At 49.4% G+C, this 12,409-nt stretch overlaps 11 non-coding genes across 11 annotated transcripts; all 11 read left to right on the forward strand.

Annotated features, from left to right (window-relative positions):
* Positions 1-8: 8 nt before the first annotated feature.
* Positions 9-80, forward strand: Trnat-cgu. Its single transcript has one exon. It is a non-coding gene; the product is annotated as a tRNA-Thr (tRNA).
* Positions 81-416: 336 nt separating this feature from the next.
* Positions 417-490, forward strand: Trnan-guu. The gene has a single exon. It is a non-coding gene; the product is annotated as a tRNA-Asn (tRNA).
* Positions 491-1,252: 762 nt separating this feature from the next.
* Positions 1,253-1,324, forward strand: Trnat-cgu. Its single transcript has one exon. It is a non-coding gene; the product is annotated as a tRNA-Thr (tRNA).
* Positions 1,325-1,660: 336 nt separating this feature from the next.
* Positions 1,661-1,734, forward strand: Trnan-guu. The gene has a single exon. It is a non-coding gene; the product is annotated as a tRNA-Asn (tRNA).
* Positions 1,735-2,423: 689 nt separating this feature from the next.
* Trnat-cgu lies at positions 2,424-2,495 on the forward strand. The gene has a single exon. It is a non-coding gene; the product is annotated as a tRNA-Thr (tRNA).
* A 335-nt stretch (positions 2,496-2,830) lies between these two features.
* Trnan-guu lies at positions 2,831-2,904 on the forward strand. Its single transcript has one exon. It is a non-coding gene; the product is annotated as a tRNA-Asn (tRNA).
* A 6,750-nt stretch (positions 2,905-9,654) lies between these two features.
* Trnan-guu lies at positions 9,655-9,728 on the forward strand. The gene has a single exon. It is a non-coding gene; the product is annotated as a tRNA-Asn (tRNA).
* A 689-nt stretch (positions 9,729-10,417) lies between these two features.
* Trnat-cgu lies at positions 10,418-10,489 on the forward strand. The gene has a single exon. It is a non-coding gene; the product is annotated as a tRNA-Thr (tRNA).
* Positions 10,490-10,823: 334 nt separating this feature from the next.
* On the forward strand, positions 10,824-10,897 carry Trnan-guu. The gene has a single exon. It is a non-coding gene; the product is annotated as a tRNA-Asn (tRNA).
* Positions 10,898-11,586: 689 nt separating this feature from the next.
* On the forward strand, positions 11,587-11,658 carry Trnat-cgu. Its single transcript has one exon. It is a non-coding gene; the product is annotated as a tRNA-Thr (tRNA).
* A 336-nt stretch (positions 11,659-11,994) lies between these two features.
* On the forward strand, positions 11,995-12,068 carry Trnan-guu. The gene has a single exon. It is a non-coding gene; the product is annotated as a tRNA-Asn (tRNA).
* The last annotated feature ends 341 nt before the right edge of the window (positions 12,069-12,409 follow it).

The raw sequence follows: 12,409 nt of genomic DNA on the forward strand, positions 1-12,409 counted from the left end.
AAGCTGCCGCCTTCTTAGCTCAGTGGTAGAGCACTGGTCTCGTAAACCAGGGGTCGTGAGTTCGAACCTCACAGAAGGCATTCTTTTTTTTTTTCACCTTCCTGCATGGAGCGGCGCTATCTCGACCAGCTTCTAACACATGGCAGTACACTGAATGAAAGGGATGTTCTACAACCTATGACTAGTATTCTACGGGCCTCAGAGTTTTTCTGAATGCATAGGCAGAAGAGTGGTTTGTATGCATTTTCTAGTATAATGTCATGCTTGGCGATGTCATTCGTTTATGAGCCTCGCTACAGTATGCATGCACGTTATCCATGTGAAGGGGCGTAAGCAGATGCTAATATTCTGCGAGATTCCTGCAGAAGGTATACGATTTGCCATGATACACAGAGCAGAAGTGAACCAAAATCAAGGCCTCCGTGGCGCAATCGGCTAGCGCGTTCGGCTGTTAACCGAAAGGTTGGTGGTTCGAGCCCACCCGGGGGCGAAATCGTTTTAACCGTCACAGAGGTGAGGACATACGTCAACTTTGTTAGAGATACACAGCTAGTGTGACAATTTGGCTGTGTTTCAGTGATGCCACAGGGCCTTGTACACATTCAGCCAAGTGACGCTGTAGGTAAAAACATGGCCCTACGCAGACGTTCTACTGTTTTCCTATTTATTCGTCGTGTGTGACACTGCAGTAGAGCGACGCCCACTACAAAAGACGTATTATTTACATTCAATTTCAGCGTACACGTCGCGAGTGCCATATGACAGGGCCTGTCTCTCGATGTCGATTTGTATTTGGTGTCACTTAAGTGTCGGTCTGCAGTAGGCCGCTGTTGGCCGAGCGACGTGCAGTCGCGTCGATTTGTATTTGGTGTCACTTAAGTGTCGGTCTGCAGTAGGCCGCTGTTGGCCGAGCGACGTGCAGTCGCCTTACATGAAGCCCCGTGGGCAACGCCAGCGCCACTGTGGACAACAGCACACTGCAGCCAGAGAGAGGAGCCGAATGGCGCATTTCGCAGTCGAGCCACGCTATCCCACAAGCTGTGCACTAGGTCAGGATTGTGCAGACGGCAAACCTTTGGTGGCCCGACGCTCGTCGTCGATCGTAAGGGCGAAACAGTCAAGAGATTTGGAAAACGGCAATGTGGACACCCCCAGCAGCAGCTGTGTGCCAAATCCGATATCTGGTCGAGGGCTGCAAGATTCAGTGTGATGAAGTGACAATTCGGGGATAGCTCACGAACGCAAAGCTGCCGTCTTCTTAGCTCAGTGGTAGAGCACTGGTCTCGTAAACCAGGGGTCGTGAGTTCGAACCTCACAGAAGGCATTCTTTTTTTTTTTCACCTTCCTGCATGGAGCGGCGCTATCTCGACCAGCTTCTAACACATGGCAGTACACTGAATGAAAGGGATGTTCTACAACCTATGGCTAGTATTCTACGGGCCTCAGAGTTTTTCTGAATGCATAGGCAGAAGAGTGGTTTGTATGCATTTTCTAGTATAATGTCATGCTTGGCGATGTCATTCGTTTATGAGCCTCGCTACAGTATGCATGCACGTTATCCATGTGAAGGGGCGTAAGCAGATGCTAATATTCTGCGAGATTCCTGCAGAAGGTATATGATTTGCCATGATACACAGAGCACAAGTGAACGAAAGTCAAGGCCTCCGTGGCGCAATCGGCTAGCGCGTTCGGCTGTTAACCGAAAGTTTGGTGGTTCGAGCCCACCCGGGGGCGAAATCGTTTTAACCGTCACAGAGGTGAGGACATACGTCAACTTTGTTAGAGATACATAGCTAGTGTGACAATTTGGCTGTGTTTCAGTGATGCCACAGGGCCTTGTACACATTCAGCCAAGTGACGCTGTAGGTAAAAACATGGCCCTACGCAGACGTTCTACTGTTTTCCTATTTATTCGTCGTGTGTGACACTGCAGTAGAGCGACGCCCACTACAAAAGACGTATTATTTACATTCAATTTCAGCGTACACGTCGCGAGTGCCATATGACAGGGCCTGTCTCTCGATGTCGATTTGTATTTGGTGTCACTTAAGTGTCGGTCTGCAGTAGGCCGCTGTTGGCCGAGCGACGTGCAGTCGCCTTACATGAAGCCCCGTGGGCAACGCCAGCGCCACTGTGGACAACAGCGCACTGCAGCCAGAGAGAGGAGCCGAAAGGCGCATTTCGCAGTCGAGCCACGCTATCCCACAAGCTGTGCACTAGGTCAGGATTGTGCAGACGGCAAACCTTTGGTGGCCCGACGCTCGTCGTCGATCGTAAGGGCGAAACAGTCAAGAGATTTGGAAAACGGCAATGTGGACACCCCCAGCAGCAGCTGTGTGCCAAATCCGATATCTGGTCGAGGGCTGCAAGATTCAGTGTGATGAAGTGACAATTCGGGGATAGCTCACAAACGCAAAGCTGCCGCCTTCTTAGCTCAGTGGTAGAGCACTGGTCTCGTAAACCAGGGGTCGTGAGTTCGAACCTCACAGAAGGCATTCTTTTTTTTTTCACCTTCCTGCATGGAGCGGCGCTATCTCGACCAGCTTCTAACACATGGCAGTACACTGAATGAAAGGGATGTTCTACAACCTATGGCTAGTATTCTACGGGCCTCAGAGTTTTTCTGAATGCATAGGCAGAAGAGTGGTTTGTATGCATTTTCTAGTATAATGTCATGCTTGGCGATGTCATTCGTTTATGAGCCTCGCTACAGTATGCATGCACGTTATCCATGTGAAGGGGCGTAAGCAGATGCTAATATTCTGCGAGATTCCTGCGGAAGGTATACGATTTGCCATGATACACAGAGCACAAGTGAACCAAAATCAAGGCCTCCGTGGCGCAATCGGCTAGCGCGTTCGGCTGTTAACCGAAAGGTTGGTGGTTCGAGCCCACCCGGGGGCGAAATCGTTTTAACCGTCACAGAGGTGAGGACATACGTCAACTTTGTTAGAGATACACAGCTAGTGTGACAATTTGGCTGTGTTTCAGTGATGCCACAGGGCCTTGTACACATTCAGCCAAGTGACGCTGTAGGTAAAAACATGGCCCTACGCAGACGTTCTACTGTTTTCCTATTTATTCGTCGTGTGTGACACTGCAGTAGAGCGACGCCCACTACAAAAGACGTATTATTTACATTCAATTTCAGCGTACACGTCGCGAGTGCCATATGACAGGGCCTGTCTCTCGATGTCGATTTGTATTTGGTGTCACTTAAGTGTCGGTCTGCAGTAGGCCGCTGTTGGCCGAGCGACGTGCAGTCGCGTCGATTTGTATTTGGTGTCACTTAAGTGTCGGTCTGCAGTAGGCCGCTGTTGGCCGAGCGACGTGCAGTCGCCTTACATGAAGCCCCATGGGCAACGCCAGTGCCACTGTGGACAACAGCATACTGTAGCCAGAGAGACGAGCCGAAAGGCGCATTTCGCAGTCGAGCCACGCTGTCCCACAAGCTGTGCACTAGGTCAGGATTGTGCAGACCGCAAACTTTTGGTGGGCCGACGCTCGTCGTCGATCGCAAGGGCGAAACATTCAAGAGATTTGGAAAACGGCAATGTGGACACCCCCAGCAGCAGCTGTGTGCCAAATCCGATATCTGGTCGAGGGCTGCAAGATTCAGTATGATGAAGTACCAATTTGGGGATAGCTCACAAACGCTAAGCTGCCGCCTTCTTAGCTCAGTGATCAGTTCCGCTTTAGACGCCGTGCAGTGTGGACGTGCCTAGTCTTCCGCTCCGCCGTAGCGTTACGTATAGTGGACTATCGTTTTTGTTACGTGTTGTGTTGCAACTTCTGAGAGTATTTCTCCGTCGTTGTTTCGTACCTTGTGTTACTTTCTGTCCTTATTTCAGTGTTTTTTGTGTAGCGGTTTCGACCGCATATTTTGAAAATGTCGTCCCAGGTTATTCCTCGTCAGGCTACAGTTAGTTTTGCTTTTGACAAGTCAACCCGCCATGTGCAACCTAGTTCTCTTGAGATTCATGATTGGTTGGTAGATACCTTTGGTGTTCATTCGGATCAGGTGCACACTGCTTATTTTGATACCGAACTGTATGTTTTCTTTGTTAAGTTTATGGACCCACTTCAGGTTGATAAAATTCTTTCTAAATATGGTCATCAAGTTCTCTTTCGGCATCGGGATGATTCTGTAAGTACCGTGCTGCTTTCCAATGCTTCCATCACGTATACCAATGTTCGTGTTTACAACCTTCCACCGGAGGTGGATAATGTCTATCTTAAGGAGGGTCTACAGAAGTATGGTGATGTAAAGAGCATTCGCCTTGAACGCTGGTCAAGCCAACATCGCCTGCAATGTTACAGTGGTATTCGTTCAGTCGAAATGCACGTTAAGCAGAATATTCCATCTCACCTGCAGATCGGTGGATATCGTGTCCATGTAACATATAGTGGTCAGGTGGGCACCTGTTTTTTGTGCAATGAAAGTGGTCACGTGCGTACCGACTGTCCGCGGAGAGTTTTTGTTTTAAAAAATTCTCTCGAACAGCGTCGCAAGTTAACGGTCGCTGACCTCGTTGCAGGTGGTTCTGCTCTTGGTGTAGCACAGTCCAGTGGTAGTAGCGCCCCTCCACAGGTTTTGCGCACCCCTGATACAGAATTTCCTCCTTTGCGTGCTAAATCTGATGTTGTTCCGTCTGTCCCTCAGGTGGGTGTGCCACTTTTGAATAATAAGAGGCGTCGCCCACACGATGGAAATAGTACGGATGAGGATCTCCCTGAGATGCCCCAGTCCGAGCGACCGGCATCCTCCGAGCCACTGTGTACTGTAGCTGCTCCCTGCCCTCCTGAGGTAGCGGTTCCGGTGGCGGCTGCTGGCGCCCCTCCGGCCTCCGACGCAGCTTCTCTCGAGTCGGGTCGTCGGTCGGGCCTGTTGGCGCCGTCTTCCGAACCGACTTCGATGTCACAACAAGTGGAGCCGCGACAACTTCCTGCTTCGCTGCCCCATACCTCTGCCAGCGGAGCTGCTCCGCTTCCTTCCAACTCTGCGGCCTCGGACCTTCCTGCTCACGTTTCGCCTCCGTGCAGTCCATGTTTGCCGGAAGCTAGTGCAGGTGTTGACCATTCCGTTTTGTCGGATGTTTCCCCCGCGACCCCGGATCCCGCATGTGGACCGGCGCGGGTGGTGTCGGATACAGAACTTGACCCTCCTACGTCACCGGCGGCTGAAGTTTCCTTGCCCGTCAGCCGACGCAAGTTACGCGTTCAGCCGAACGTTAATGCTGTTCGTAAAAAACCGAAACGTAAGGGATCCGCGGAACGGGGTAGCAGTCCCCCTTCCTCGGATGCCTCTGTCACCCCTGCTATGGACTGTGACGCTGGTGCGTCGGTGTAGGTGATTTGTTTTCTCGCTTTTCTCTCTATGGTTCAAGCATACACCTTTCTTACCTTAAATGTTAACCGTATTGAGTCCGACGTTCGCATTGCCTCTTTGCGGCAGTTTCTTTACGACGCCTGTGCGGACGTAGTGTTTTTGCAGGAAGTGTTGTTTTCTGATCTCTCTCTACCTGGATTTCAAACTGTTTTTAATGTCGCGCCGGAATATTCAACAGGAACTGCTCTTTTCTTTCGAGAGGGCATTCCTATTACTGACATTGAATTCCTTGACTCTGGCCGTGGGATTGGTTGTCGTCTTTTTGATCTCCGCCTCGTTGTTTTGTATGCCCCCTCTGGTTCGGGTCACACTGTGGCTCGATCGCGCTTTTATAAAGAAGAGCTTATTTATCTTTTGCGCCAGAGTAATCGGAGTCTCCTGCTCGGAGGCGATTTTAATTGTGTTTTACGCCCTGCAGACCAGTCCCCCAATTTTAATTATTGCCGTGATTTACATGACTTAGTTCGTACGATGCATCTGCGTGATGTTTGGGAACACAAATATCCAACCCTGGTGAAATATACGTTTTTTACCGGGTCCTCATGCAGTAGACTCGACAGATTCTATTTATCTGATTTTTTATGTGATAAAATTCTTTCTGTCGATGTTATTCCTACTAGTTTTTCTGACCATTGTGCTTTTACTGCAACTGTAAATCTTAGTCACCAACCTGCAAAACTTTATCGTTCCCAGTGGATGTTAAATGTTTCCCACCTTGCCGACAGTGCTATGGATGATGTTATAAGTGGCGTGTGGGAGCGATGTCTTCGCTCTGTCCCGCGATACCCCTCCTTGCTGGTTTGGTGGACTGCGTTTGCCAAGCCCAAGATTCGTCAGACTTTGATTTTTTACTGTGCTGCAAGGGCGCGTGATTTTAAGAACACGTATGAATATTACTACTCTGTCCTGCGTGAACTATATGACGCGGCGGGTACCTCTCCTCTGCGGATCCATGATGTTCGTCGTATTAAAGCCAAGCTCTTGAGCCTTAAACGACGACAGATGGATGGTCTGCGAGTTAAGTCGAAACCTCACTCTCTTGTTGAAGGTGAGCTGACATCCTTGTACCACCTGCTACGGCATCAGACTCGTCGTCGTCGCTCCTTCATCTCTTCTCTTACGGTGGATGATGGACGACAGCTTATTGCACAGGAGGAAATGGTTCGTGCTCTTCATCAGTATTATACTAGTCTATATTCTGCCGATGATTCTGGTGAGTCTCTTTCGGATGATGTCCTTGGGGATCTAACTGCGACGATCGCGCCTGACGCGAACGGCGAATTTCTCCGGGAGTTCCAGGTAGATGATGTTTTCGATTTTATTGCTCGCTCTCCGTCCAGTAAATCGCCGGGTCCAGACGGCCTGCCTAAAGAATTTTATCTCCGTTTTTGGCCTCTTTTGGGTGGCATTTTTACGCAGATTTTAAATGAGATTGTCAGGGGGGTGGATGTGCCTGCCGATTTTAAAGTAGGGAAAATTGTTTTAATTCCGAAGTCCTCTGGTCGTTTATCTGCTGCCAATCTTCGTCCGCTCACATTGCTGAACTTTGACTACAAGACAGCTGCTAGAGCGCTCAATAGCCGGTTGTCTTCTCTGCTTCGGGGTGTGATTGGTGCACATCAATGTTGTTTTCATGATAGATCTATTCTGACACCAGTAGCCGAATATCGGGATGTTGTCTCGGTTGCGGCGGTTACAAACGTACATTGTGCCTTTGCCTTCCTTGATTTTTACAAGGCTTTTGATCACGTCAGTCATGTGTTTTTAGATCATGTTTTAGGTACAATAGGTTTTAACGCTTCATCACGTGGTGTTCTTGGCAATTTGTATAGGGGAATAACAGCTCGGGTGTCAGTCAATGGGCAGCTGACGCCGCCCATTGCTATCCGCCGCGGAGTGCCTCAGGGTAGTCCGCTCTCTATGTCTTTATTCGTATTGTCCCTGGAACCGCTGCTTCGGACTATTGCTCTCAAGCTTCAGGGTATGTCCCTCTCTGGTGGGAAGCTCTCGGTTAAGGCATATGCGGATGATGTCGTTGTTCTCCTCCGTCAACGTGATGATATCCCGTTGTTGAAAGGGGCAGTTGATGCATACTGTCGTGTTTCTGGAGCGCGTCTCAATCAGGGTAAATGTAAGTTCCTTGATATTCGAGGATTTCGCGATGCTGATGTCCCTTGGGCCACTTTTGTCGATCGCCATACGTCCTTGGGGATTATCATTGATCGGTGTCCTCTAAAAATGGCGGCTCTCAATTGGAAATCTGTCACCGAGAAGATACAGGGGGCTCTGATGGTCCATGAGCAGCGCTCTGCTACCATTTTGCAAAAAGTCAGAATTTTAGACACCTACGTTCTATGTAAAGCTTATTATGTTGCTCAGCTGTTCCCACTTCCCATGATGGTGGCGAAAAGGTTGCGCCAATTGTCTAGCAGGTTTATATGGAAGGGCCATCTATTCAAGTTACGTTACGAGGTTATGACGAAACCGCGTATCTCCGGAGGCTTGGGCCTCTCTGACATTACTCGCAAGGCGTCTGCTTTGTACGTCCGCCGAACGACTCTAATTGTTACGCAAGAAGAGACTTCAATTACATCCAGGCTTTTTACTGTTGTGCGTCCGGCGAGCCTTGCTCCACCTGTCGATGTCGGACGCCTAAATATTAAGCTGAAACACATTCGGGAGTTTTACATTGCGGTGAGTTACCTCGGTGACGTCTTCTTGCGGCGACCGGTGCCAACGACCAAGGGCTTGATTGCCCGCTGGGAGGGGCTGGCCGGTCCCAATCCAATAGAACTGGCGTCTCCATCTGTGTCCTGGAGGAACGTCTGGAAGAATGTTAGTCTGCCGATCCACTCTATGGCCGTGGCGTCCACGTGGTATAGGGTAATAAATAATTTGGTTCCCACCAATGTACGACTGCACCGTATTGGTCTTTCTGACACGGACACCTGTACTCGGTGTGGTCTCCTGGATACCCTTGAACATCGATTCACCTGCTGTGGGCACCTTGCCAATTGGCGTTGGCTCAGGAAACAACTTGCTTTTGTCACTAGGTCTGCTGAAGCCGCTTATACTAATGACATCATCGTCCGGCCCGATTCCTCCTTTTTTCCGCGGACGAAGCTCCATACAGTCATGTGGTTGATTGGACATTTCGTACATTTTGTCATCAGTTGTCATGAAGACGATGGACACCTAGCGTTTCGGCAGTACATGCTTACTGCTTACTGGCAGCGCTTGCGATTGCCAGGCCTCCGTGATGATTTTGCAAATATGCTTAGCCTGACATTTGAAAGAGAGGGTGTTGGCTAAGGACACCTGTGTGAGCCATTTTCTTTTATACTGTTTCGGGATTTACCGCCTTGGTGTATGTTTCTTCTCTACATCCAGGACTGAAGTTTTCGTGGACCTTTAGGGCGCTCAAGAAAAACAAACGAGCGACCACGAACCGAGACAGTAGGGGATAATACTACGCCCTTGTACAGGTGCCTTTCGGAATCAGGACGGTGGAGTCATCGTGGCCAGGCCTCGGGCTTCGACCCCTGCCCACTTTGCTTCCGCAGGCCTGAATCTCACTGTCACCTCTAACTTTACACAATGAAAAAAAATATGAATTTATTATGCACTCCCAGTATATCAAAATTGAGGTACAAATCCACCCTTTGCTGTTTGCATTAGAAACCAATTATATCTTCTTTTTATTTAAGTGTGTGTGTGTGTGTGTCTGTGTGTGTGTGCGTGTGTGTGTGTGTGTGTGTGTGTGTGTGTGTCTGTGTGTGTTCCCTTCGGACTTAAAAGGATGCTGTAAAAAAAAAAAAAAAAAAAAATGGTGTAATGGTTAGCACTCTGGTTAAAAAAAAAAAAAAAAAAAAAGTGGTAGAGCACTGGTCTCGTAAACCAGGGGTCGTGAGTTCGAACCTCACAGAAGGCATTCTTTTTTTTTCACCTTCCTGCATGGAGCGGCGCTATCTCGACCAGCTTCTAACACATGGCAGTACACTGAATGAAAGGGATGTTCTACAAACTATGGCTAGTATTCTACGGGCCTCAGAGTTTTTCTGAATGCATAGGCAGAAGAGTGGTTTGTATGCATTTTCTAGTATAATGTCATGCTTGGCGATGTCATTCGTTTATGAGCCTCGCTACAGTATGCATGCACGTTATCCATGTGAAGGGGCGTAAGCAGATGCTAATATTCTGCGAGATTCCTGCAGAAGGTATACGATTTGCCATGATACACAGAGCACAAGTGAACCAAAATCAAAGCCTCCGTGGCGCAATCGGCTAGCGCGTTCGGCTGTTAACCGAAAGTTTGGTGGTTCGAGCCCACCCGGGGGCGAAATCGTTTTAACCGTCACAGAGGTGAGGACATACGTCAACTTTGTTAGAGATACATAGCTAGTGTGACAATTTGGCTGTGTTTCAGTGATGCCACAGGGCCTTGTACACATTCAGCCAAGTGACGCTGTAGGTAAAAACATGGCCCTACGCAGACGTTCTACTGTTTTCCTATTTATTCGTCGTGTGTGACACTGCAGTAGAGCGACGCCCACTACAAAAGACGTATTATTTACATTCAATTTCAGCGTACACGTCGCGAGTGCCATATGACAGGGCCTGTCTCTCGATGTCGATTTGTATTTGGTGTCACTTAAGTGTCGGTCTGCAGTAGGCCGCTGTTGGCCGAGCGACGTGCAGTCGCCTTACATGAAGCCCCGTGGGCAACGCCAGCGCCACTGTGGACAACAGCGCACTGCAGCCAGAGAGAGGAGCCGAAAGGCGCATTTCGCAGTCGAGCCACGCTATCCCACAAGCTGTGCACTAGGTCAGGATTGTGCAGACGGCAAACCTTTGGTGGCCCGACGCTCGTCGTCGATCGTAAGGGCGAAACAGTCAAGAGATTTGGAAAACGGCAATGTGGACACCCCCAGCAGCAGCTGTGTGCCAAATCCGATATCTGGTCGAGGGCTGCAAGATTCAGTGTGATGAAGTGACAATTCGGGGATAGCTCACAAACGCAAAGCTGCCGCCTTCTTAGCTCAGTGGTAGAGCACTGGTCTCGTAAACCAGGGGTCGTGAGTTCGAACCTCACAGAAGGCATTCTTTTTTTTTCACCTTCCTGCATGGAGCGGCGCTATCTCGACCAGCTTCTAAGACATGGCAGTACACTGAATGAAAGGGATGTTCTACAACCTATGGCTAGTATTCTACGGGCCTCAGAGTTTTTCTGAATGCATAGGCAGAAGAGTGGTTTGTATGCATTTTCTAGTATAATGTCATGCTTGGCGATGTCATTCGTTTATGAGCCTCGCTACAGTATGCATGCACGTTATCCATGTGAAGGGGCGTAAGCAGATGCTAATATTCTGCGAGATTCCTGCAGAAGGTATACGATTTGCCATGATACACAGAGCACAAGTGAACCAAAATCAAGGCCTCCGTGGCGCAATCGGCTAGCGCGTTCGGCTGTTAACCGAAAGGTTGGTGGTTCGAGCCCACCCGGGGGCGAAATCGTTTTAACCGTCACAGAGGTGAGGACATACGTCAACTTTGTTAGAGATACACAGCTAGTGTGACAATTTGGCTGTGTTTGAGTGATGCCACAGGGCCTTGTACACATTCAGCCAAGTGACGCTGTAGGTAAAAACATGGCCCTACGCAGACGTTCTACTGTTTTCCTATTTATTCGTCGTGTGTGACACTGCAGTAGAGCGACGCCCACTACAAAAGACGTATTATTTACATTCAATTTCAGCGTACACGTCGCGAGTGCCATATGACAGGGCCTGTCTCTCGATGTCGATTTGTATTTGGTGTCACTTAAGTGTCGGTCTGCAGTAGGCCGCTGTTGGCCGAGCGACGTGCAGTCGCCTTACATGAAGCCCCGTGGGCAACGCCAGCGCCACTGTGGACAACAGCGCACTGCAGCCAGAGAGAGGAGCCGAAAGGCGCATTTCGCAGTCGAGCCACGCTATCCCACAAGCTGTGCACTAGGTCAGGATTGTGCAGACGGCAAACCTTTGGTGGCCCGACGCTCGTCGTCGATCGTAAGGGCGAAACAGTCAAGAGATTTGGAAAACGGCAATGTGGACACCCCCAGCAGCAGCTGTGTGCCAAATCCGATATCTGGTCGAGGGCTGCAAGATTCAGTGTGATGAAGTGACAATTCGGGGATAGCTCACGAACGCAAAGCTGCCGCCTTCTTAGCTCAGTGGTAGAGCACTGGTCTCGTAAACCAGGGGTCGTGAGTTCGAACCTCACAGAAGGCATTCTTTTTTTTTTTCACCTTCCTGCATGGAGCGGCGCTATCTCGACCAGCTTCTAACACATGGCAGTACACTGAATGAAAGGGATGTTCTACAACCTATGACTAGTATTCTACGGGCCTCAGAGTTTTTCTGAATGCATAGGCAGAAGAGTGGTTTGTATGCATTTTCTAGTATAATGTCATGCTTGGCGATGTCATTCGTTTATGAGCCTCGCTACAGTATGCATGCACGTTATCCATGTGAAGGGGCGTAAGCAGATGCTATTATTCTGCGAGATTCCTGCAGAAGGTATACGATTTGCCATGATACACAGAGCACAAGTGAACCAAAATCAAGGCCTCCGTGGCGCAATCGGCTAGCGCGTTCGGCTGTTAACCGAAAGGTTGGTGGTTCGAGCCCACCCGGGGGCGAAATCGTTTTAACCGTCACAGAGGTGAGGACATACGTCAACTTTGTTAGAGATACACAGCTAGTGTGACAATTTGGCTGTGTTTGAGTGATGCCACAGGGGCTTGTACACATTCAGCCAAGTGACACTGTAGGTAAAAACATGGCCCTACGCAGACGTTCTACTGTTTTCCTATTTATTCGTCGTGTGTGACACTGCAGTAGAACGACGCCCACTACAAAAGACGTATTATTTACATTCAATTTCAGCGTACACGTCGCGAGTGCCATATGACAGGGCCTGTCTCTCGATGTCGATTTGTATTTGGTGTCACTTAAGTGTCGGTCTGCAGTAGGCCGCTGT

Source organism: Schistocerca piceifrons, chromosome 5, assembly GCF_021461385.2.
Source record: "Schistocerca piceifrons isolate TAMUIC-IGC-003096 chromosome 5, iqSchPice1.1, whole genome shotgun sequence".
Lineage (NCBI taxonomy): Eukaryota > Metazoa > Arthropoda > Insecta > Orthoptera > Acrididae > Schistocerca > Schistocerca piceifrons.